This window comes from Mesoplodon mirus, assembly GCF_964341445.2.
Source record: "Mesoplodon mirus genome assembly, chromosome: 2".
Taxonomy (NCBI): domain Eukaryota; kingdom Metazoa; phylum Chordata; class Mammalia; order Artiodactyla; family Ziphiidae; genus Mesoplodon; species Mesoplodon mirus.
Genome location: NC_138977.1, coordinates 228802514 through 228824496, shown reverse-complemented (window position 1 = coordinate 228824496; position 21983 = coordinate 228802514).

Sequence of the window (21983 nt, the reverse complement as noted above, 5' to 3'; positions counted from 1 at the left end):
ACAAATGGTAATGATGTGACATGATGGAGGTGTTACCTAAAGCTATGGTGGCATCATTTTTGCAAGATGTAAGCATATCAAATCAACACACACACCTTAAACTTACACAATGTTATATGTCCATTATATCCCAATAAAACTGAAAAAAAAGTGGACCCAGCCCATCACAGGTGAACTGCTCCAACAGTTTACCTGAACAGATCTGAGTTCAACACGAAGACTCAGCCACTGAGTCTCCCCGATGAAACAATCAGAGTAACTGTATTAAAAATCTCCAACACTTGCCATTTTCTAAAATAAACCACCTTGACATTAGGACGCCTATTCCTCCAGGGATAATCCCGAGAGCCGTGCACCCCCGTGTCTGAGACCATGAGCACCCAGACGTTGTCACTCAGCTGTAAAGACAAAGCAAAACCGTGGATTTGGGGGATTTAGGGGATTTGGGGAAAGCACTAATATTTTCAAGTACTTCTCTCAGAAACCCTCAAAAGCCCATATGTCACAGAAATGAACGTGATTTACGGTTGGCAAGAAGTGCTCTCAGGCTTTCTCTGGGAAGCCCTTGAGGATCTGGGGAGAGAGGACGGGAAGGGAGAAGCTCTCCGCCAGGGCCTGGAGCAAACTGACTCCACGGGCAATTGCAGAATACGGACCGTCCCGCAACACCAGCAGCAATACCATTGACCTAAACTCACTCACCAGAAACACTACTGTGAGGACACTCAGCAGTCTGGAGTTAAGACGCCGTACCTGGCTCTCACGCATCGGTTTCAGGCATATTCATCCTACCTTTCTCCGAAGTAGAGACAGTACATCCCCCAAAGCCTCTTCATTTTGGATATTTCTTCACAGTCATTTAATGCTAAATTAAACTTCAAAATCCTTCATTATTCACAAGGTTTTTGTTCTGTTCACTTAAACTTTGGGCAGCTTCCAACTTAATGACACCCCCTCCCCTTTTTTTAACTGACATCTGCTTGCATAAGAACGGGAAAGCCACTAAAGCACGGGACTCCTCCACGGAGCCTGACTTCACGCTTTTCCATTTCAGATGTCAACATGAAAAGTAATCACTTTTAATAAATAACATTTAAAGCCAATTACATATTTGCTATTAAAATCACACTAATTCCACTTTGGAGCATGAAGAACAAAATTAAATTTCAATTTAAAGACAAAGTACGCTCACGCCTTTCCAGAGCTGCACAAACACATTTAAACAGCTCTGAGCGCTTATCTCCCTTCACTCCTGCTTGCGTTCCGAGGCATGAAAATGTCAGGTTGAACGCTGCCTGAGTTCAGACTCTGCTGTGCTCTCCCCCAGCGCACGGAGACAGGACAGGGAACGGCGACAACAAAATGGCTCCAATGGTGATCCCAGTAAAAATAATAATTGCTATTAAGATTACAACAACTACCTAGGGAGAGAATAGTAGCTAACATTTATTTGCTTTTAACCACATTTCCAGCATCTCATTCTAAACATTATTTCATATAATCCTCACAACTCCTGTATAACACACACCTAGAATCCCTGTAAGAAATGAGGACACTGAGGCTCAGAGCAGGTAGGAATCTGTCCACAGTCACACACAGAGAGCAACTCAAAGCCACGCCCCCCAATCCAGGGTACAGTGTGCAGACTGATTAGATTGATGATCCGAATTAAGAGCCACCTCCCTGCATCCTCCCCTTTGCCCTATACTGCTGGAGTCTCCTCCGCGGCTGATTCTTGGCCAGGTGACTTGCTTTGACCAACGAGATAGTCACAAACTTGACAGCAAGAAGAGGCTTTGAAAGTGCTTGTGTGTTTCTTTTTCTTTTTTTTTAAATAAATAAATTTATTTATTTATTTATTGGCTGCGTTGGGTCCTCGTTGCTGCGCACGGGCTTTCTCTAGTTGCAGCGAGCGGGGGCTCCTCTTCGTTGCGGTGCGCGGGCTTCTCTTGCAGCAGAGCACAGGCTCTAGGTGTGTGGGCTTCAGCAGTTGTGGCACGCAGGCTCAGTAGTTGTGGCTTGCAGGCTCCAGAGCATAGGCTCAGTAGTTGTGGCTCGTGGGCTCAGTAGTTGTGGGTCGTGGGCTCTAGAGTGCAGGCTCAGTAGTTGTGGCGCACAGGCTTAGTTGCTCCGCGGCATGTGGGATCTTCCCGGACCAGGGCTCGAACCCGTGTCCCCGGCATTGGCAGGCGGATTCCCAACCACTGCGCCACCAGGCAAGTGCTGCTTGTGTGTTTCTGCTTCATCCCTTGCTCCTCTGCAATCACCATGAGACCAAGGGACCTCAGATACAATCAGAGAAGAGGGGGCCATCCTAGCCCGACCCCCCACCAGCTGACCACAGACCCATAAAGCGAGCCCAGAGCAGCTGAACCACCCAGCCGACCTGTAGACACAGGACAGATAAGAAGCAGGTGTTGATTTTGGTGCCCACGGGTTGGTGGTTTGTTTTTTGTTTGTTTGTTTGAATTTTTATTGGAGTATAGTTGGTCTATAATGTTGTGTTTGCGGTGGTTTGTTACACGGAACAGAGGGCTTAACTGACACTCTAAACCGCCCACCAGGGAGCTCTTCGTAGAGCCCGTGGGCAGCGGAACAATGGCCCCCAAAGACACCCAGGTCCTAATATCTGGAACACATGAATATTTCCTTACATGGCAGAAGAGACTTGGCAGGCGTGAGGACATTAAGGACCCTGAGGTGCAGAGACCACCCTGGATTACGGGATGGGCCCTAAATGCCCTCACAGAGGTCCTTACAAGAGGAGGCAGAGGGAGATGTGAGACAAAGGAAGAGGCTCTGTGACACCACAAGCTCCCTGTCTGAAGGTGGAGGAAGGGACCAGGAGCCCAGACGCCGGAGCCGATTCTCCCCTGGAGCCTCTGCGGGCATGGGGCCCTGCCACCCCTGGTCTCAGCCCAGGAGCGCTGCTTTCAGACCTCTGACCTCCAGAACTACATGAGAATAAATATCAATATGTGCTGTTTTAAACCAACAGAGAGCAAGAAAGCGGGGCCTGCAGAGGAGAGAGAAGGCAGAGGTGGGAAAGGCAAAGAGGAGGCGTGTGCAGGAGAGGAGACCAGGCCTGGTGCCCGGGGAGGGACCTGGAGGGTCAGGATCTCCCTCCCCAGGGCCAAGATGGCTTTCCTGGTTTCCCCAGAAGGTCACTGGGCCCGGCCCCTCCCTGCACTGGGGACTGTCCCCTCCCAGGGAAGCTTGGACCGTTAGAAACAGCTTCCTGAGGCAGGGGGCACTGGCTTCCCCATGCTCCCGCCCAGGGGTCCACCAGGGCCCTCAGTCTCCTCAGTCTCAGTGCAGAGCGCACCGCTTCACCTTTCCGCAGCCCCACGCGCTCCCTCTGTGGTCTCAAACTATGCATCACCCCACTCTCCCTCTATTGGCTGATTCAGTTTATGACCGACCTGGGATCTGATACTGGTGTCGTTAACTCATCTGGCCTGATCCTCCCATGATGTCCCCACGCGATTAGCCAGCCCCCGTGTCCCCGCGTCCAACCTCCAGCCAGGCCCAGGCAGTTAACGGAGAGAGAATGCGAGGCACTGCAGGGCAAACGGAGACCCACAAATCTATGGCTTATCACCCTGGTAAGGGAAGGAAGGGGCTGGGAATAGATAATAAAGTGCTCCCCAAACAGTAACCATGACAACCAGCGGCACGAGGGGGCTTTACGCCTTCTCCAAGTTTTATGAGGCTCACGGCACGGCTCTTTTATGGACTCTGGCGTTAATTATGCTCATCATAGGATGGAGCACACTAAGACCACAAAGGTTATCCACCCGTGGGGCTTTGCTCAATTCATACACATTCCCCATAAAAGTCTAAGGAGGTAATTAGGAAGATTCCCACTTGGGTTCCTTTATTATTTAATAGTTGATAAGACATGGTATTAAAAAATATGAGTTAAACAAATGGGACCTAATGAAACTTAAAAGCTTTTGCACAGCAAAGGAAACCATAAACAAGACGAAAATACAGCCCTCAGAATGGGAGAAAATATTTGCAAATGAAGTAACTGACAAAGGATTAATCTCCAAAATTTACAAGCAGCTCATGCAGCTCAATATCAAAAACACAAACAACTCAATCCAAAAATGGGCAGAAGACCTAAACAGACATTTCTCCAAAGAAGATATACAGATTGCCAACAAACACATGAAAGAATGCTCAACATCATTAATCATTAGAGAAATGCAAATCAAAACCACAATGTGGTATCACCTCACACCGGTCAGAATGGCCATCATCAAAAAATCTACAAACAATAAATGCTGGAGAGGGTGTGGAGAAAAGGGAACCCTCCTGCACTGTTGGTGGGAATGTGAATTGATACAGCCACTATGGAGAACGGTATGGAGGTTCCTTAAAAAACTACAAATAGAACTACCATATGACCCAGCAATCCCACTACTGGGCATATACCCTGAGAAAACCATAATTCAAAAGGAGTCATGTACCAAAATGTTCACTGCAGCTCTATTTACAATAGCCAGGACATGGAAGCAACCTAAGTGTCCATCATCGGATGAATGGATAAAGAAGATGTGGCACATATATACAATGGAATATTACTCAGCCATAAAAAGAAACAAAATTGAGTTATTTGTAGTGAGGTGGATGGACCTAGAGTCTGTCCTACAGAGTGAAGCATGTCAGAAAGAGAAAAATACCATATGCTAACACATATATATGGAATCTAAAAAAAACAAAATAGTCATGAAGAACCTAGGGGCAGGACGGGAATAAAGACACAGACCTACTAGAGAATGGACTTGAGGACACAGGGAGGGGAAAGGGTAAACTGGGACAAAGTGAGAGAGTGGCATGGACATATATACACTACCAAATGTAAAATAGATAGCTAGTGGGAAGCAGCCGCATAGCACAGGGAGATCAGCTAGGTGCTTTGTGAGGGTGGGAGGGAGACGCAAGAGGGAGGGGATATGGGAACATATGTATATGTATGTATAGCTGATTCACTTTGTTATAAAGCAGAAACTAAACACACCATTGTAAAGCAAGTATACTCCAATAAAGATGTTAAAAAATATATATATATGAGTTTAAACAATAGCAAGGAGCAGGATGATGAGGAGTGCCGTTGAATTTTAGGCAGAACAGAATCTCAACTTGAAGCAACAGTGATGAATTTCCTAAATAATAAAGACAAACACTTGTCAACACACATGAAGAGGGAAAAATATTTTGACTCGAGTCTCAAGAACTATAGCAGATGGTAACTCAAAACCTGTTTAACCTTCCTAGGTCCCATTAATTCAAAAATAGAGCTGATACTGCTATTCCATCATTGAAGAGTCTTTACCTCTCAGTAGCATTTATTTCCACAAAATATCTTCACTGGATTCAGATGAAATAAACCCATGAATGCTATTTGAACTCTGTCCTGAGAGTCAAACCATCAACGTTTTCTGCAAGAAAAGGAGATGTACACAGTTTCACTCGTGAACTCTGTGCCATGATAAAGCCACACCAACGCGAGACTGCTGTCTTAGGTCATGGAAGTTACAACGGTGGAGTGAAGCGTCCCTGTGACCGCCTTCAGCAGGCTCACCTCGCATGTGAGGTACCCACTGTGCTCAGGCACCCAGGACTTCTGATTAGACGTGGCCCACCCAACACTGCTATTTCCTCTGACCCTGCCCAAACCCGCCGTGAAAATGGCAAACACAGGAATAAAAAGGGACAGCCCCACGAGAACAAAGAGGAGAAAGAAACCAGCAAGGTCAGAGCACCAAGCAGCTGCAGGTGGGGGGCAGCAAGGCAGGGAGCAGAGGTCAGGAATTCCCAGAAAGAGAACAAGAGCACTGGCTACTCTGAGGGCGAGCCCAGCGAGCCTGTGGATGGGAGCTGTCGTGAAACCAGCCCAGATCCACACAATGCCCCCGACCCATGAGAAAACATGGGAGGAAGAAACAGGCAGGCCCTGGACTGGAGGACAAGAGGCCTGGCTGAAGATGGCCGTGGAGTGAGGAACCGAAAACAAGGGCATTAAGTGAAAGTCAATTTCAGCGTGAGGTTCCCAGCCCCCGCCTTGGGCTCACAGGACACCGACAGCCAGCTTATAGCCCACGTTATGGACCGAACGTGTTCCCCCCAGAATTCATATGCTGAAGCCCTAACCCCCAACATGACTGTATTTGGAGATGGGCCTTTAAAGAGGTGAGTGCGGTTAAGTGAGCTCAGAAGGGTGGGATCCTAGCCCGACAGACTTAGCGGCCTTATCAGAAGAGGAAGAAACACCGGGGATACACGCAAGGGCGCGCAAGAAGGAGAACCACCCCTGCTGACACCTTGACCTTGGACTTCCAGCCTCCAACCTCCAGCTTGGGAGGAAATAAGTGTCTGTTGTTAAGCAGCCACCCCATCTGTGGTACCATGTCATGGCAGCCCCAACCATCTCATACACCCCACAAGCAGGCGGTGGAGGGTTCCTCTCTAGGAAAACGTCTGCCCGGGAGGAGAGACCTACAGACACTGACAACAGGAGCTTCCCAATAAAATGAGCAGGTCCCAATAATCACCCTCCTGAAGCCACCAGTCAGAAAGTGCCACCTGCACAGAGCTCCAACCAGCATCTTGGGGCCTCTCCCCTTTTTTTTTTTTTTGCGGTACGCGGGCCTCTCACTGTTGTGGCCTCTCCCGTTGCGGAGCACAGGCTCCAGACGTGCAGGCTCAGCGGCCATGGCTCACGGGCCCAGCCGCTCCGTGGCATGTGGGATCTTCCCGGACCGGGGCACGAACCCACCTCCCCTGCATCGGCAGGCAGACTCTCAACCACTGCGCCACCAGGGAAGTCTAGGGCCTCTCTCTTAAATGCCAGTTGACTGGTCACGAACCACAAGGCCAGTGAGAAAAGCCTCTGGACAAGAAACCAATCCAACAAAATAAAGGAAATTCAGAAGCAGTAGACGCAATGCAGGGATCCGAACACACATACCGTGGGGAAAAACCTATGATCAGTATCCTTGGGGTGGTGGAAGGAGATGTTGCATCCACAAAAGGAGGGCAGCTGAGTATAAAACAGGAGCGTTCAGGTAACGAGAGAGAGAGAGAGAGAGAGAGAGCTCTTAGGAATGAGAAGTATGAGAGCAGAGCTCAAGAAAAATGACTTCAAAGTTTGAAAGATAAAATTAAGGACAGATTCCAAAAAAGGTGAACAACAAGACAGAGATAGAAAGTAAGAGACAAAAAAATAAGGAATTAGGGGATTCATCCAAGAGGTCCAACATTCAAACAACAGGAGTTCCAGAAACGGAGAACAGAAGAAAAAAAGAAGAATAAATTATCAAATAGTAACGTCAACGGAAAGACCATAAATAATACCCCAGGGCTTCCCAGGTGGCGCAGTGGTTGAGAGTCCGCCTGCCGATGCAGGGGACGTGGGTTTGTGCCCCGGTCTAGGAAGATCCCACATGCCGCGGAGCTGCTGGGCCTGTGAGCCATGGCCGCTGAGCCTGTGCGTCCGGAGCCTGTGCTCCACAACGGGAGAGACCACAACAGTGAGAGGCCCGCATACCGAAAAATAATAATAATAATAATAATAATAATACCCCAAATGGAGCCATAAAAAATATAAGTATAAGCCCATTTTCGACATACAGAATTAAATTTCAAAAGAGCTAACAAGAGTGACGATACTTTCCCCTGGAGAGGAGCAAGAATCTAAAGAGAGAGAGAGGGCTCAGGGTAGCAACTGCCGTTTCCTAGCCTGGTGGTGCCATGTGACTTGTAATACTGCATACATTTATTACTTTTATGGATGAAGAAAAAAATTACTGAAAAAATGAAACATTACAGAGAAACCTAAAGTCCCCTTTCCCCTCCTCAGAATGTGCCTTTTTCTGGTTTTGTGCACGTACATATACCAACAAAAACTATATATTATTACTGGTTTTACTCAACTTGTACACAGTTGACATACCATTTAAAAAGTTCCAGGGCAGCTACCAGAAAATGGAATGTTCTGGCTCATGGATCCCAGGAACACCCCAGACCTTTGATTCTTCCTCTGACAATGTGAAATAACAGCTGCCCAACCCACGGATTTGGCGGGGACGAGAGGCACCACTGTCCCGCCTCCAGAGGGGAGGGGGTGAGAGCCCAGGGAGAGCGGAGAGCTTCTGAGCAGAGCTGGAGGGGTGGGTGGAGACTTGAGGCCCCTCTTCCACGCTGACCTAAGTCTAGAGTTTCTGCCCCCTCCCTGCTCTGACAGTGAAGTTTTAAATCTGCCCACCTGGTCCTCATAAAAGTAGCTTTTATCTTCATAGGCTTTAGGCCATGTAGTATTTCATATGTTCACACCATTTAAATTCTGTATGATTAGACTGTGGCTGAAGAAAAGCCCAGTTGGTTATAAGAACAAACAAAATATTATTGAGAAGATATACTGAAAGGGAAACAGCAAAAAGAATCCTCAAGTCTGGCTTCTGAGCATCAGAATCTGCGGGTCTGAACTACGAAGGCACACACCCGCCTGAGCATCCTAGAGGCACAGAGAGTGCTCATTCAGGGCTGCTAAGAGCAGGCCCTGTGGGGTCTCGGTTAGGGCCCTGCCCAGATGCTGACCACCCACCAGGCCCCTCCTTGTTAGAAAACACAGTTCCCTGTAGGGACTCAACAGGCACAATGAATTCCCTTGGGCTATACTTGAAATTTACTAAAAGCAGTAAAAACCAGGTGAGGAAAGAGTCATGTGGGCCAACATCGAGCCCCCGATACTGTGTCCACTGGCATCAAGCCCCGCAGTCTCTAAGACCACGGAAACTGCAAATGTGTGACTTGCCACCCCCAAAGGTGTCTAAGGAATTCATTTTGCCGTGTGTTTGCCACGTCTGCTGGACACCAGATTGCAATATCCCAGTTAGGTGATGGGTATCCCCATTCCAGACACTAAAATTCCTTATTTCAAGAAATTTTATGTATAAGGTATTTTTCCTAGCTTATCCATCCATAAGCTAAATATTTTATTTACTGAATGTAGTGAATTGAATAGCGTCCCCCCAAAATTCACGTCCAACTGGAATTCTAGAACCTGACCTGATTTGGAAATAGGGTCTTTGCAGATGTCATCAGTTAAGATGAGGTCATAATGGGTCAGGTGGGCCTTAAATCCAATAACCGGCGTTCTTATAAGGAGAGGAAACACACGGGGAAAGAGGCCGTGTGAAAACAGAGGAAGAGATTGCAGGGATGCGGCCACAAGTCAAGAAACACCAGGAGCCTCGGGAGCTGGAGGGGGGCCAGGGGAGCCCCCAGAGGAGGCACAGCCCTGCGGACACCTTGGCTTTGGACTTGCAGTCTCCAGAGCTATGAGAAAATAAATATCTGGTGTTTTAAGCCCCCAGTTTGCAGTGGATTTGTTAGGGCAGCCCCAGGATATGGTACATTCAGCGTGTATGTGAAAGGGAAGAGCCGGGCTCCTGTGAAACTGTCACTTGATCTACATCAAACTCGCAAGCCATTAACTGTTTTATAGAAGTTGGGGCTCTCAAAAAGCCAAGCACTTTTAGGAACAGACAGCGAGCACATCCTTCCCCTGGCACTGGGGACAGCCTGGGCTTGAAGGCAAGCCGGCCTTCCTCCTCTTGAGGGCGGAAAGTGACCGCTGGCCCCGGACTCCAGGCCCGCCCGGTCCTGCTCTTCAGAAAGGGCCTGACTCAGACCTGTCACTCAACGATTCCCATGCTGCAGAGGCTGCTGATGAGAACAATATCTTACCAAATATTTTATTCTTCAGGAAGACATCCACCTAATAATGGGGAAAATACAGGTTTGTGCCTGTCAGAATTGTCTCCTTTGGGCTTCATTATAAATCTCGCTGCCTCATTTGGAGGCTCAGGGAACTTGGTATAAAATGACCCTCTTTCCCCTCTAAAATCTATGTGCCCACATCAGTGTTAAAATTACTTTTCCAAAGATCTTACTGCTTTTTCGGGGGCCTTTCTCTGCTTTATTAATAACGCACGGGGCGTGTACATGAATTCCCTTCCAGCTTTATTTCCTAACTTGAGTAATTTGGAAATAACGCTGAGACCCGCTGGCTGGGCCCTCAAAGAGAGACACGTGAACAGGAGCTTAAGTTAAATCTGTGCATCTCTCTCCCATCGGCCCCTCAGGGCTGAAGGACCACTCAGCAGTTATCAGCAGATAACTTCATATGTGTCCAAAGAAGAGGCTTCCAGACATTGGCCGCAGAGGCCTTGCTTCACACAAAAGCTCACTGCTCCCGCAGCTGATCTGGACAATCGCTAGAGGGGGGTGAAGTGCACAGGCTTTGGGGTCTCAAATGGTTCTGCTGCCCCCGACCATGTGACACTGAGAAGGCACTTGACCTCTCGGGGCCTCAGTTGTGCATCTGTAGGTGCAGGTCGCACTACCCCCTCCAAGGGCTGCTGGGAGTCAGCTGGACTAAGGACATGGTGCTCCCACCAATAGGGGCTCGGCTAGAGCTGGACCCCAGACCCAATACATCCTCAGTCTAATGCTCCCTTTTTCTAGAAAAGAGCCACAGACAGTCATCCTTAAAGGGGAAAAGGAGTGACACTTACTGAATACTTATTATGTGCTGGTTAGCAGCCATGGGATTTACCTGTTATTTCATTTGAAATATCTCATAACATACACAAAACACCAACAGTCTGAAGTAATTTGAATTTCCAGAGACAAACCATTTTAAAAACTCACTTTTCAAAACACTGCCAAAAGCACGAAATAATTCTTGAAGTCCTAATGGGAGGCTCTGGGGACCGGCCGTCCTCATGGGTCAGAACTGGAAGTAGGCCTCCTGGTGGCACATAGGAGCACTTTGGCAACGCCCATCAGTATCTTAAGAATATTGATGCCTCATCTAGGCCATGACTTCATACATCATAAGTGCTTATTGCCTCTGACCCAGCAATTTCAATGCTAGGGCTGAGTACCATGGAAATGCTAGCCCACAGGTGCCACGACGTATGTACCATCATGTTGATTATATGGTGGCTTGAAATAGCAAGTGATTAGAAACCATTAATCACTAAAGCCAAGGGACTCATTAAACACATGCTGGGACATCCACTGACTGTGATTCTACCCAGGCTGTTAAGAGGATGGGGTAGATCTCTAAGTGCAAATGTGGAACAATTTCCAAGACACACTGGGTGTAAAACACAAGTGGTAGAAGAGGACACACGTGTCCAGGTTTTCATTAAATGAAGCGCATGCGTAAATATATGTGCTTTAATATGCGGGCAGGTATCTGGAATGCTACCCAAGAAACTAGGGACCATGGTTGCCTCTGGGGAGGACACTCAGGGTCTGCGATGGGAGGGGAGTGTCCTGTATATTCTACTTCTATATTGATGACTATTGAATTGTTTACCAATCTGGTAGAAATCAAAAAGCCATGCTTTTGGTGACCAACTTCACTGAGCACCTACAATGTGTGAAGTCGTGGGCTAGATGAGGCAGGTGAGGGCCCAGCCCGCAGCTGGCAGGGTGCAGCATCTTGTCCGTTTCAGAGTTGCTGGGCTGCGTTCACGCCTCACGGGGGCTTCCGTGCTGGGAATGGAGGGGGAGGCTGGGAAGACTCACTTCTTCCCCAGGAGAGACCAGAGAGCAGGTCCTATGAAATGCTTGGGCGTAAAACTTGGCCTGTGCTAAAGTCACCAGGGCTTGGAGCTCCCCCACGCCCCAGTGGGGACAGACTGGTGGCCAGTCTTCCCGAACCATAAGCCTGTGTTTCATCCGCGACGTTATTCCAGTTTCCAAATTGCTACTTGGCAAATGAGAACAAAGCAGCCAGCGACACAGCCCCCCAACTCTGCCCCGCCTCCCCCCAATGCCGGCCCTACGTGCTGGAGGCTGAGAGGTGCAGCTTCAATTCAGAAGGTGAATTAAGACAAAATCCAGACAAATCCGGTCTGCTCTCAATAGCTAGTAAAAAGTTCATTATGGCGACTTCCCCGGTGGCACAGTGGTTAAGAATCCATCTGCCAGCGCAGGGGACATGGGTTCAACCCCTGGTTTGGGAAGATCCCAAATGGCGCGGAGCAGCTAAGCCCATGTGCCACAACTACTGAGCCCACATGCCACACCTACTGAGCCCGCGCACCACAACTACTGAAGCCTGCACGCCTAGAGCCCGTGCTCCGCAGCAAGAGAAGCCACCGTAAGAAGAAGCCCATGCACGGCAATGAAGATCCAATGCAGCTAAAAAAAAAAAAAAAAGCGCATCATGGCTTTCTCTGAAGTAATGCATATTTAGAGAAAACAGTCTAACCTGCCATTCATGGGACCCTCTAATCTGTACTTGGACAAGACATGCCGTTTGCTGCAACCATCTCATCGCAAATCTGTAGCTTCTTGTGTCTCAGTCTTTCAAGAGTCACTTTTCTCCTGCTCCCCAGGGTGGGCGAACACATCTTGAGCTGGTCTTCCCTCTGCCTGTGGGTCACACCGATCCTGCAGGATCCCACCCATGCTCCCCTCCCCACAAAGTCCCCAGGACCAGCCCTGGCACCCAGGCCCCTCCCTCCCTTCCCTCCCTCACAGAAAATGTAACCCTGACCTCTGTTGAACTGAGGACTCAGAGGCTGTCCTCAGCTGGCTCCTCCACTGGAGGCTGGGGGCTAATCCCCATTTGCCCCCCGAGTCCTGAACCAACTAGAGACAAGGAGTAAGGCGGAGGGGGGTGAGATGTCTCCCTTGGCCCTCTTGGAGAATGTGGCTTAGGTGCCAGGCACCAGCTGGCTTCCTAATCCCACCTCCCACAGGTAGGTGACTCCCACGCAGGCCAGGCCTCCCGGTCAACACAGGCTCCCCCGAGGACTGGCCACGAGCTCTCACTTTTATTACTATTATTATTAATCTCACCATCACCTCTATCAATAACCAGCCCACAGGGCTTCCCTGGTGGCACAGTGGTTAAGAATCCACCTGCCAATGCTGGGGACACGGGTTCGAGCCCTGGTCCAGGAAGATTCCACATGCCGCAGAGCAACTAAGCCCGTGTGCCACAACTACTGAGCCTGCGCTCTAGAGCCCGTGAGCCACAACTACTGAGTCCGCGAGCCACAACTACTGAAGCCCACTCACCTAGAGCCTGTGCTCCGCGACAAGAGAAGCCACAACAACGAGAAGGCTGCTCACCGCAACGAAGAGTAGCCCCAGCACAACTAGAAAAAGCTCGTGCGCAGCAACGAAAGCCCAACGCAGCCAAAACTAAAAACAAATAAATAACTTAATTAAAAAAAAATAAACCAGCCCACAGCCTACCAATCTCATTAGGAATCGCACTTGGCACAAATCGGGAGGCTGTTTGGTAAGACAACGTTCCTCCCCAGAGTCCAAGCAAACATTTGGACATAGGGAGCAAAGGAGGTTTAAACTTGAGCCAGAAAAGGTGGAGCCAGTTTCCATCCTAAAGCCCTGCTGCCCCCAGGTGGGGAAACGGTTGCTGGAACAGGTCTGCTCGGCTTGTGTACGACCTCCTCCTCCGTCTGAGGACAAAGCGGGGCTGGCAGCGGAGCCCAAGAGGGTGGGCTCCCAATTAGGATAAGTTCTTCCTCTGCAAAAGAGAAGATTATTCTGCCTTTAAGATCTCCAGGAAAACCTCTGTCATGTCCCCTCTTCCAGGCCGTAGCCATTTTCCTAAATTGGTACAGAGAAAATGTGAAGTTGGGAGGGCTATCCCCTGGGTGCACTGTGGTGCGCTGGAGCACCAGCGGGTGACAGTGCTGGAAATATTGGGGGGACAGAGCCGGGGGTGTGCCAGACCATGGAACACAGCCCCAGCCAATGACAGGCATGGTGTCTTTCAAGGGCATGTGACGTTCAAAGGTGGTCACGACAGCCGGAATTCCCATGGCTTGTGTAGCTCTAACTGTACGCTCCCCCAGAGGCAGTCGGCGTTTGGACGGCTCCTAAGGTTCAGCTGATTTAAGAGCAAACTTGTTTATCACTGCAAATCCCTGGGCAATTCACTGGGGAAGGTACGAAGTAGAGCCCTTGCTTGTCATGTTCAAGATGAGACAAAACGCAATACTCAGGCTGCAAAGGAAACCTGGTGTTTGCAGAGAGCAGAAGTGACGGTTTATTAAAAAATATAGGCTGTGCTGGGGAAAAAGTAATACTGGATTTTATGATTATTTCATACTGGGAACTGTTACACAGTTCCATGTCTGTTTTTTATATAACTACAGATTGCAATAATACATTTTATAGCTTGTAAAGCTCTGAACAAGCAATGTTTACGCAGCTACATTTAGTAGGTTGTTTTATTAAAAAAAGGAAAAAAGCTCACATCAAGAAGAGAGAAAATAAGCCTTTGGGAGAATTAAAACTACAACATTTTTCACATCATTTCCTTGGAGTCTGATAGAACCTGTTTTAATAGTCTGGCTCTGATGCCCACCTGGATGGGATCAAGCAGAGCTTTACAGCGAGATCACGGGGCCATTTGCTGGAACTGGTCTTTCATCGAGCTTTTGGAGGCTAACAGGCAAATAGTCAGCCCCAGGAGCTCTCTCAGGATTACAGAATGGTGGGCAAAATTTTTACTTATTCACAAAAGTTCTTGAGTCTCTCCCATGCCGGGGACCGAGGAGCACACTCGGTGCATGATCTTCGGTGAAAAACACACATGACCCACAAAAAGACATGGAAGACACTTAAATGAATATTACTAAGGGAAATAAGCCAATCTGGAAAAGATACATACTGTGTGATTTCAATTATATGACATTCTGGAATATGTAAAACTATGGAGACTGTATAAAGGTCAGTGGTTTCCAGTGTTTGGAAGAAAGAAAAATGAGTAAATGGAACACAGGGGGTTTTTAGGGCAATGAAACTATGATGCAATGTACTCTAATGGTAGATACATGTCACTAAATATGTGTCACCCACAGAACATACAAAACCAAGAAGGAACCTTCATGTAAACCATGGGTTTGGGATAATGTGTCAGTGATGGTTTATCAATTATAACAAATGTACCACTCTGGTACAAGATTCTGCTGGTGGGGAAGTCTGTGTACGGGGAGAGGGAGCATATGGAACCATTTGCACTTTTTGTTCAATTTTGCTGTAAATCTAAAACTGCTTTTAAAAATAAAGTCTATATTTAACAAAACAAAAACAAAAACAAAAACATAACCACAGTCCTTGCAGAACTCACAGATGAGGAGGAGGAAAAAAGACCACCCAAATAAGTCACACACAGCCACACAGACGTACAGCTGAGATCACTCCTACAAAGGGGCATTCAGGACCCAAAAGACGCTGTCAGTCAGTGGTCAACCAGTTCCAAATTCCTACCCAAGTCCATCCTTGCTGGACTGGACTGGACTGGAGTCTCCAAATATGGACAGTTTGGTCATGGACAGTCTTTCCATGACCAGTAACATTTTAGTACAAAACAGTTTAGTGCCCAAAGTTGCTAATTCTCTCACTGCAGACACCTAACCCCCTTCAGGACGGCATCAATAAAAGTGATAAGAACCATATTAAATCTTCCAACAGAGCCACGAGGCTCTTATCTCAGAGCCCCCGTAAGCCTGCTAACACTGCCACCTCCGATGCAACCAGTCTTTTAAGGGAGTGCTTTCTTCAAAAATTAAAATAAATTACTCCCTTGGTTTCAGGAGACAGTGTGACACAAACGAGATAATATCAGCCAATGTTTTGCCCTGGGTTTTAATAAGAAAGTGGGCTTTGTTTGCTGAAATGTCCATTTTTGAGACACATGAGCTCAGACTGGAAGATGACACGTACGTTGTCTCTGAACACATCTGACTGTCCAGGTCCTTCTTCTGCACAGTGACCTTCCGTTGGGAAGAACAGATGCTTAGTTACCGAGGCAGCTCCTGGGTGAGTCCTAGAAGGGATGGCAGAAGTGGGGTCCCTTTGGAACAAGCTCCAATAACGAGCACTTTCTTCCAGGGCGAGGTCCGAGCTATAACAAACTGTAGTTTTTCAGCATCCCCACCCTTACAGCTCGGTGTGCACCAAACTCCAAACCCACAATAAATGGGCTTAATTGGGCTGTAAATGGACTTAACTTGGTCTCAGGGAATCAGAGCTCTCAAGGATCCTCCAGCTGCAGGGAGAGAGAGGAGAGGGCTTTAAAGAGGTAAACGAAAATCTAGAAACAATAAATGCTGGGGAGGGTGTGGAGAAAAGGGAACCCTCCTGCACTGTTGGTGGGAATGTAAATTGATACAGCCACTATGGAGAAAAGTATGGAGGTTCCTTAAAAAACTAAAAATAGAACTACCACATGACCCAGCAATCCCACTACTGGGCATGTACCCTGAGAAAACCATAATTCAAAAAGAGTCATGTACCACAATGTTCATTGCAGCAGTTTACAATAGCCAGGACATGGAAGCAACCTAAGTGTCCATCGACAGATGAAGGGACAAAGAAGATGTGGCACATATATACAATGGAATATTACTCAGCCATAAAAAGAAACGAAATTGAGTTTTTTGTAGTGAGGTGGATGGACCTAGAGTCTGTCCTACAGAGTGAAGTAAGTCAGAAAGAGAAAAACAAATACCGTATGCTAACACATATATATGAAATCTAAGAGAAAAAAAAAGGTCATGAAGAATCTAGGGGTAAGACGGGAATAAAGACGCAGACCTACTAGAGAATGGACTTGAGGATATGGGGAGGGGGAAGGGTAAGCTGTGACAAAGTGAGAGAGTGGCATGGACATATATACACTACCAAATGTAAAATAGATAGCTAGTGGAAAGCAGCTGCATAGCACAGGGAGATCAGCTCAGTGCTTTGTGACCACCTAGAGGGGTGGGATAGGGAAGGTGGGAGGGAGGGAGACGCAAGAGGGAAGAGATATGGGAACATATGTGTATGTATAACTGAGTCACTTTATTATAAAGCAGAAACTAACACACCACTGTAAAGCAATCATACTCCAATAAAGATGTTAAAAAAAAAAAGAGGTAGACGGCCACTTTCACCACAAATATGCATTCACTTGGCAGGGGAAAAAGGGGTGCAGCCCTCAGGCCCTGCAGTCCTAGAGGACGGGGCCAGGGAGGGGTGAGGAAGAGTGAGACCTGCACCCCTAACAGAACTGGAGTGAGAGGCCAGCGTGCCCCATCTGTCCATCATGGTCCAGGCAGGACTTCAGGGCCACACGCCCAGGAAGCTCCATTTCTGATGACTGGCCAAACCTACTTTAACTCCCTCCCCTCAAACCAAACTCTGATCCTAAGCAGATGCAAAAGAAGGGTCACCAGATATGTGACAAAGTGCTCCCCAAACCAGGCTGAAAGGCAGACAGTCCCCATTACAGAGAGAGGCCACCCATCCCGGGACTTGAGTCAGCCCTGCAGAGAAATTTACAGGGTGACACTGAACCCACTGCTGTCTGAAAGTGTGACAGCTGGTAGGGGCCTGAGCATCTCATCCAAGCTGGGGTTCAAATCCTCTTGCCCAAAACATAGGTGAATAGTTACATGTATTTTCAAAAACAAAAACAAAGGAATGATAAAATGAATGGATGACCTTATTTTTATCAATTTCATTATAAGTTATATATACATTATAAATGTATAATTACACATGAATTAATTTTGCATATAATAAAAAACATTAGCTCTCATGTGGAGGTGAGAAGAGAGAGGAGGGGACGGGGGGCAAGGTAGGTTTTTCTCAGTATATTTGGCTTTATATTTGAATTTGGAGCTACATAAATATTTTCTAAAAAATAAATAAAGGATAAAAGGTTAAAAAGTGGTCCCTAAAAATCAAAAAACAAACGGAAACAAATAAACTTCACAGTAAATCGAGTTGGTGGCAATCACACAGAGAAAGAATTACTTCACATGAATCTAAGCACGTTATTTTCACTGTTCAGCCTTTAGTTTGATATATATATAGCCTATGGGCAAAAGGGAATCTTACACTGCATTCAATCGTCTCATTCTTTTTAATAATGTCCATATTCACACTGGATTATTCACAATTATCCACGTTTCCCCCCTGCAGCTGGATTTCACATTCCTGCCCCACTGGCTTAAGTCTTAGCTCTGTGACATGCAGGGTCCACCCTACTGAACTGAGGATGGGCCATGCAACTTGATGTGCCCAAAAAAATGTGTGCGGAAAAGATGCTGCAAGAAGTTTAAAAGCCAGCTTTTAGTCCACCGAGTCTGTTTTCTCTCGACCGTAACAATCAACCATGTTCCAGAAAGAGCGGCTACATCAGTGTGGGGCTCTGAGTGAAGACAGTGGGAAACAGAGCCACAGCCAACCGTGAAGGGCACGGAGCGGGAACACGTAATAAACCCTTGTTGTAGCAAGCCACTGGGATTTGGGGCTGTGTCTACACTATGACCTAACTTATCTCTACCAATAATGTTTGGTTACATAATAAATAGCATAATTATTCATACACAATAAGGAACATAGTACTTGTGCCATTAGGAACCAAGATTTTCAGAGCAAAAGAGAAACAAACATAGAATTAGTTTCAAGTAATTGAGTATAAGACCTTGTAATCTCTAATTTGAATTGTAGATATGGGTATGAACTCATACTTTTTTTTTTCTAAAAAGCATGTAGTTCACAACTCTGTTCACTGAAAAGGCCTAAAAATCAATGACACTCCGGTAGCAATGAGCACCCCTAGCACTCAGATTATGATCTCCAAATGCCATTTCTCATTGAAAAGAACCAAAGATCCTTAGAAAAATAGCTCATTCCAGGTCTGGAGCAAGAAATGCTCCAAATGAGTTGGAGAACACTTTTCAGCCTGGACACACACACACACACACACACACACACACACACACACACGCAGAGTCAAAGGCCATTGGGATTTCATCTAAATGTTAGGAGCTGGCTGAATAGGGAAAAGAAGAAAAAAGAAAAAGTGAACACCGAAAAGATTAATGTTAACTGCAATGTGGTATCTTAGATTGGATCTTACAGAAAAAGGGTGATGGTGGGAAAACTGGAGGAATCCAAATTAAAATCTTGAGTTTAGGTAATATGATCATGTACCAAAGTTGTTTTCTTAAGTTTGACAAACACCCATGTAATGTCAGGATGTTCGCATTAGGGAAACGGTATAAAGAGGGTATCAGGGATTCCTTGCACTGTCTCGGCAACTTCTTTGTAAACCTAAAATTATTTCAAAATAACAAGTATATTTTTTAAAATATGATGGGTTAAATCACAATAGATATAAAGTCATGGGTTCATAATAATACTGAAACTGACGAGGTTCATAATGATTGCTAGGGAACCAACTCATCTGTATGAATTATAACGTATAAAAAGAAAGAATAAAGCATCTATCTTACCTTTTCTGCAGGGACTGTATTTCAGGTAAATCAAATAGTTAACGAAGGCAAACAGTCTTTATTTGCAGTCCAGTTAGTAAGTGCAGAAGAAATGATAGAATTTTAAAATTACCGCACTGATACTATAACCATTATAGAAGGCATGGAAGTATGGTAATATTTAGAAAAATTACATTTGCAATTATTCTTTGATACAATAATTGCATCTGTAGAAATCTATCCTGGCGCATGTTAGACATATGCCCCAAGCTATCTAGTGAAGCACAATTAGTAGTAGAAAAGACTAGAATTCACTCAAATGTTCGTTAATGGGGACTGCTTGATCAAACAATGGTACATTAACAAAATGGAATACCACACAGCTGCAAAACAGAAAGGAGGAATTTCTCTATATACTTATGTGGAATTTAAGTAGGAAAAAAGCAGGGTGGACAAAAATACATACGGTATGTTCTTTTAAAAACGGTGGAGACATTTTTTTAAAATATGTCAATATATATTTGAACATATGAAAATAACACAGACAATAAATTAAATACATTCCTAAATGTATTTCATTAACCATTTAAATTAAAAGATATTTTTAATGGTTACTTTTGGAGGGAGACAGAACAGAGAGGAAGCAACAAGGAGAGAAGCCCAGTTTTTTTGTGACTAGACCTTGTTCTATAGATTTGACTTTGGAAACAGGGAGCTATTTCATATATCTATAAACCAAAATTAAATTTAAACTCAGTTCCTAAAATTCAAAGTTGAGCCGTATGAACATAACTGTGTTTTAAGTTAATGGCATAACTTCTTAGAGGGGAATTATTTTAAATAATTTTAAATTGCAGCAAGATAACTGTACATCCTAGTGGGATATAGTCTAAGGACAAAAAGAACTGCAAGAACCTTTTAAGCTGATTTCAGGGATCAGTGGCGGCAGTGTTAGAGGTAAGCGTGATGGTGGCAGCATTGTTCTGTGACTGTTGTGCATGCAGGTGGCTGCAAATCAGTAATGACGTCGGTGCAATTGGGAGATGGAATTTTCAGCATGGGAGAAAGGGACATAGAGACATAAGACAAATGAGGCTAAATAAAAATTCTATGGGCTTTCATTTTAATTGAAACAACTAGTATGAAGTTAGTGTTTCTTTATCTCTAAAAACATGTGTGTTTCCTAGCCTGACCACTGGAAAAGCCTAAAAGCAACAACCAACCCAGTAGCAATAAGCATTCCTACCACCTTATTTTCTAGGTCACACTAAAACTAAACAACCCTTCTTTTAAAATGTCTGATTCAGTAAGATGGAAAATGTACAAGATGAGCCGGGAACGTTTTGTCTTAGCAGAAAGCAAAGATGTTATCAAAGACTGGGTCAGGTCAAAAGGACTCAGAATCCAACATGAAGATGCTCCCCTAGCCCCAAGATGGAACAATTTCAGAATCAAGAAAGATAACAACTGCAACAGGTTAAATGTATCAAATTGTTCAAAGTCACAAGTTCATGACAATCATTTTTTAAGACTCACTGGTCACCTCTGGAGTACGCTAGAGAACCAGGTCATTATTTTGAAAGACAGTAAATAGAGGGAATGGATCAAGCATTTATCCTGCCTTTCCTGTGTGAACTTCCTCTTATAAATAAAAAATTAATGAGAAACTTCTTTTCATAGAAATAGTACATCTAATAAAGGAAGAATTATAATAACACCATTTGAAATTCAATCCCTAGTAAATTAACGGATTTGGGCTGATCACTGATGGCTTAAAACATCATAAAAAGAGAGGGAATCAGACAGCCTTGCCTCTTAATGGAAGTGCATACATCTCCCTCTTGCCAAGAAAAACCCTCACAACCTTGAATGTGACTGAACTTTGAGATCTAATTACCAGCTTATAGGAAATACAGGGGAACGTGTGACTAACACACACACACACACACACACACACACACACACACACACACACACACACACACACACACACACACACACACACACACACACACACACACACACACACACACACACACACACACACCATGCAGTCAGCAAAACCCAAGCTGTGGAAAACCCTACAGGACCAATAATATGGTTTTTTTCAACAAATAAATTGCAAGGGGTGTGAGAGAGTGAAAAGGAGAAGGAGAAGAACAAGAAATGTGCAGATTGAATTTGATTTACACACCACCCCTGGGACATCTCCCTTTCACCAAAGGACAAAAATGAAGCTGGTTCCACACTAGACTCTTAACTCCCATCATACAGGAAAGAGAAGTGATAAGAGAACACATTAAACAAAGCCACAAGTTACCATCACTGAACCCAGGGCCTGGAAGGTGCTACCGGACAGATGTCCCAGCTCCGTCACAAGGCGCTGGCATGAAGGGAGGGGCCGAAGAAAGAGGAGCCATGGTTTAGTCAAAGTCAGTGAACAGACGTGTTAAACACAGGCAACGTGTGGGCTGTGTTTGGCTCCTGATCAAAAACAAGCCAACTGTAAAACTACATTTTTGTAGGAAGTTGGGGGAAATTGAACATGGGTTGGGTATAGATTATATTAAGAAAGCATTGTTAATTCTGCTGAATGTGATAATGGAATTTTGGTTATGTTTTTCTTAAGTCCTTACCTGTTACAAA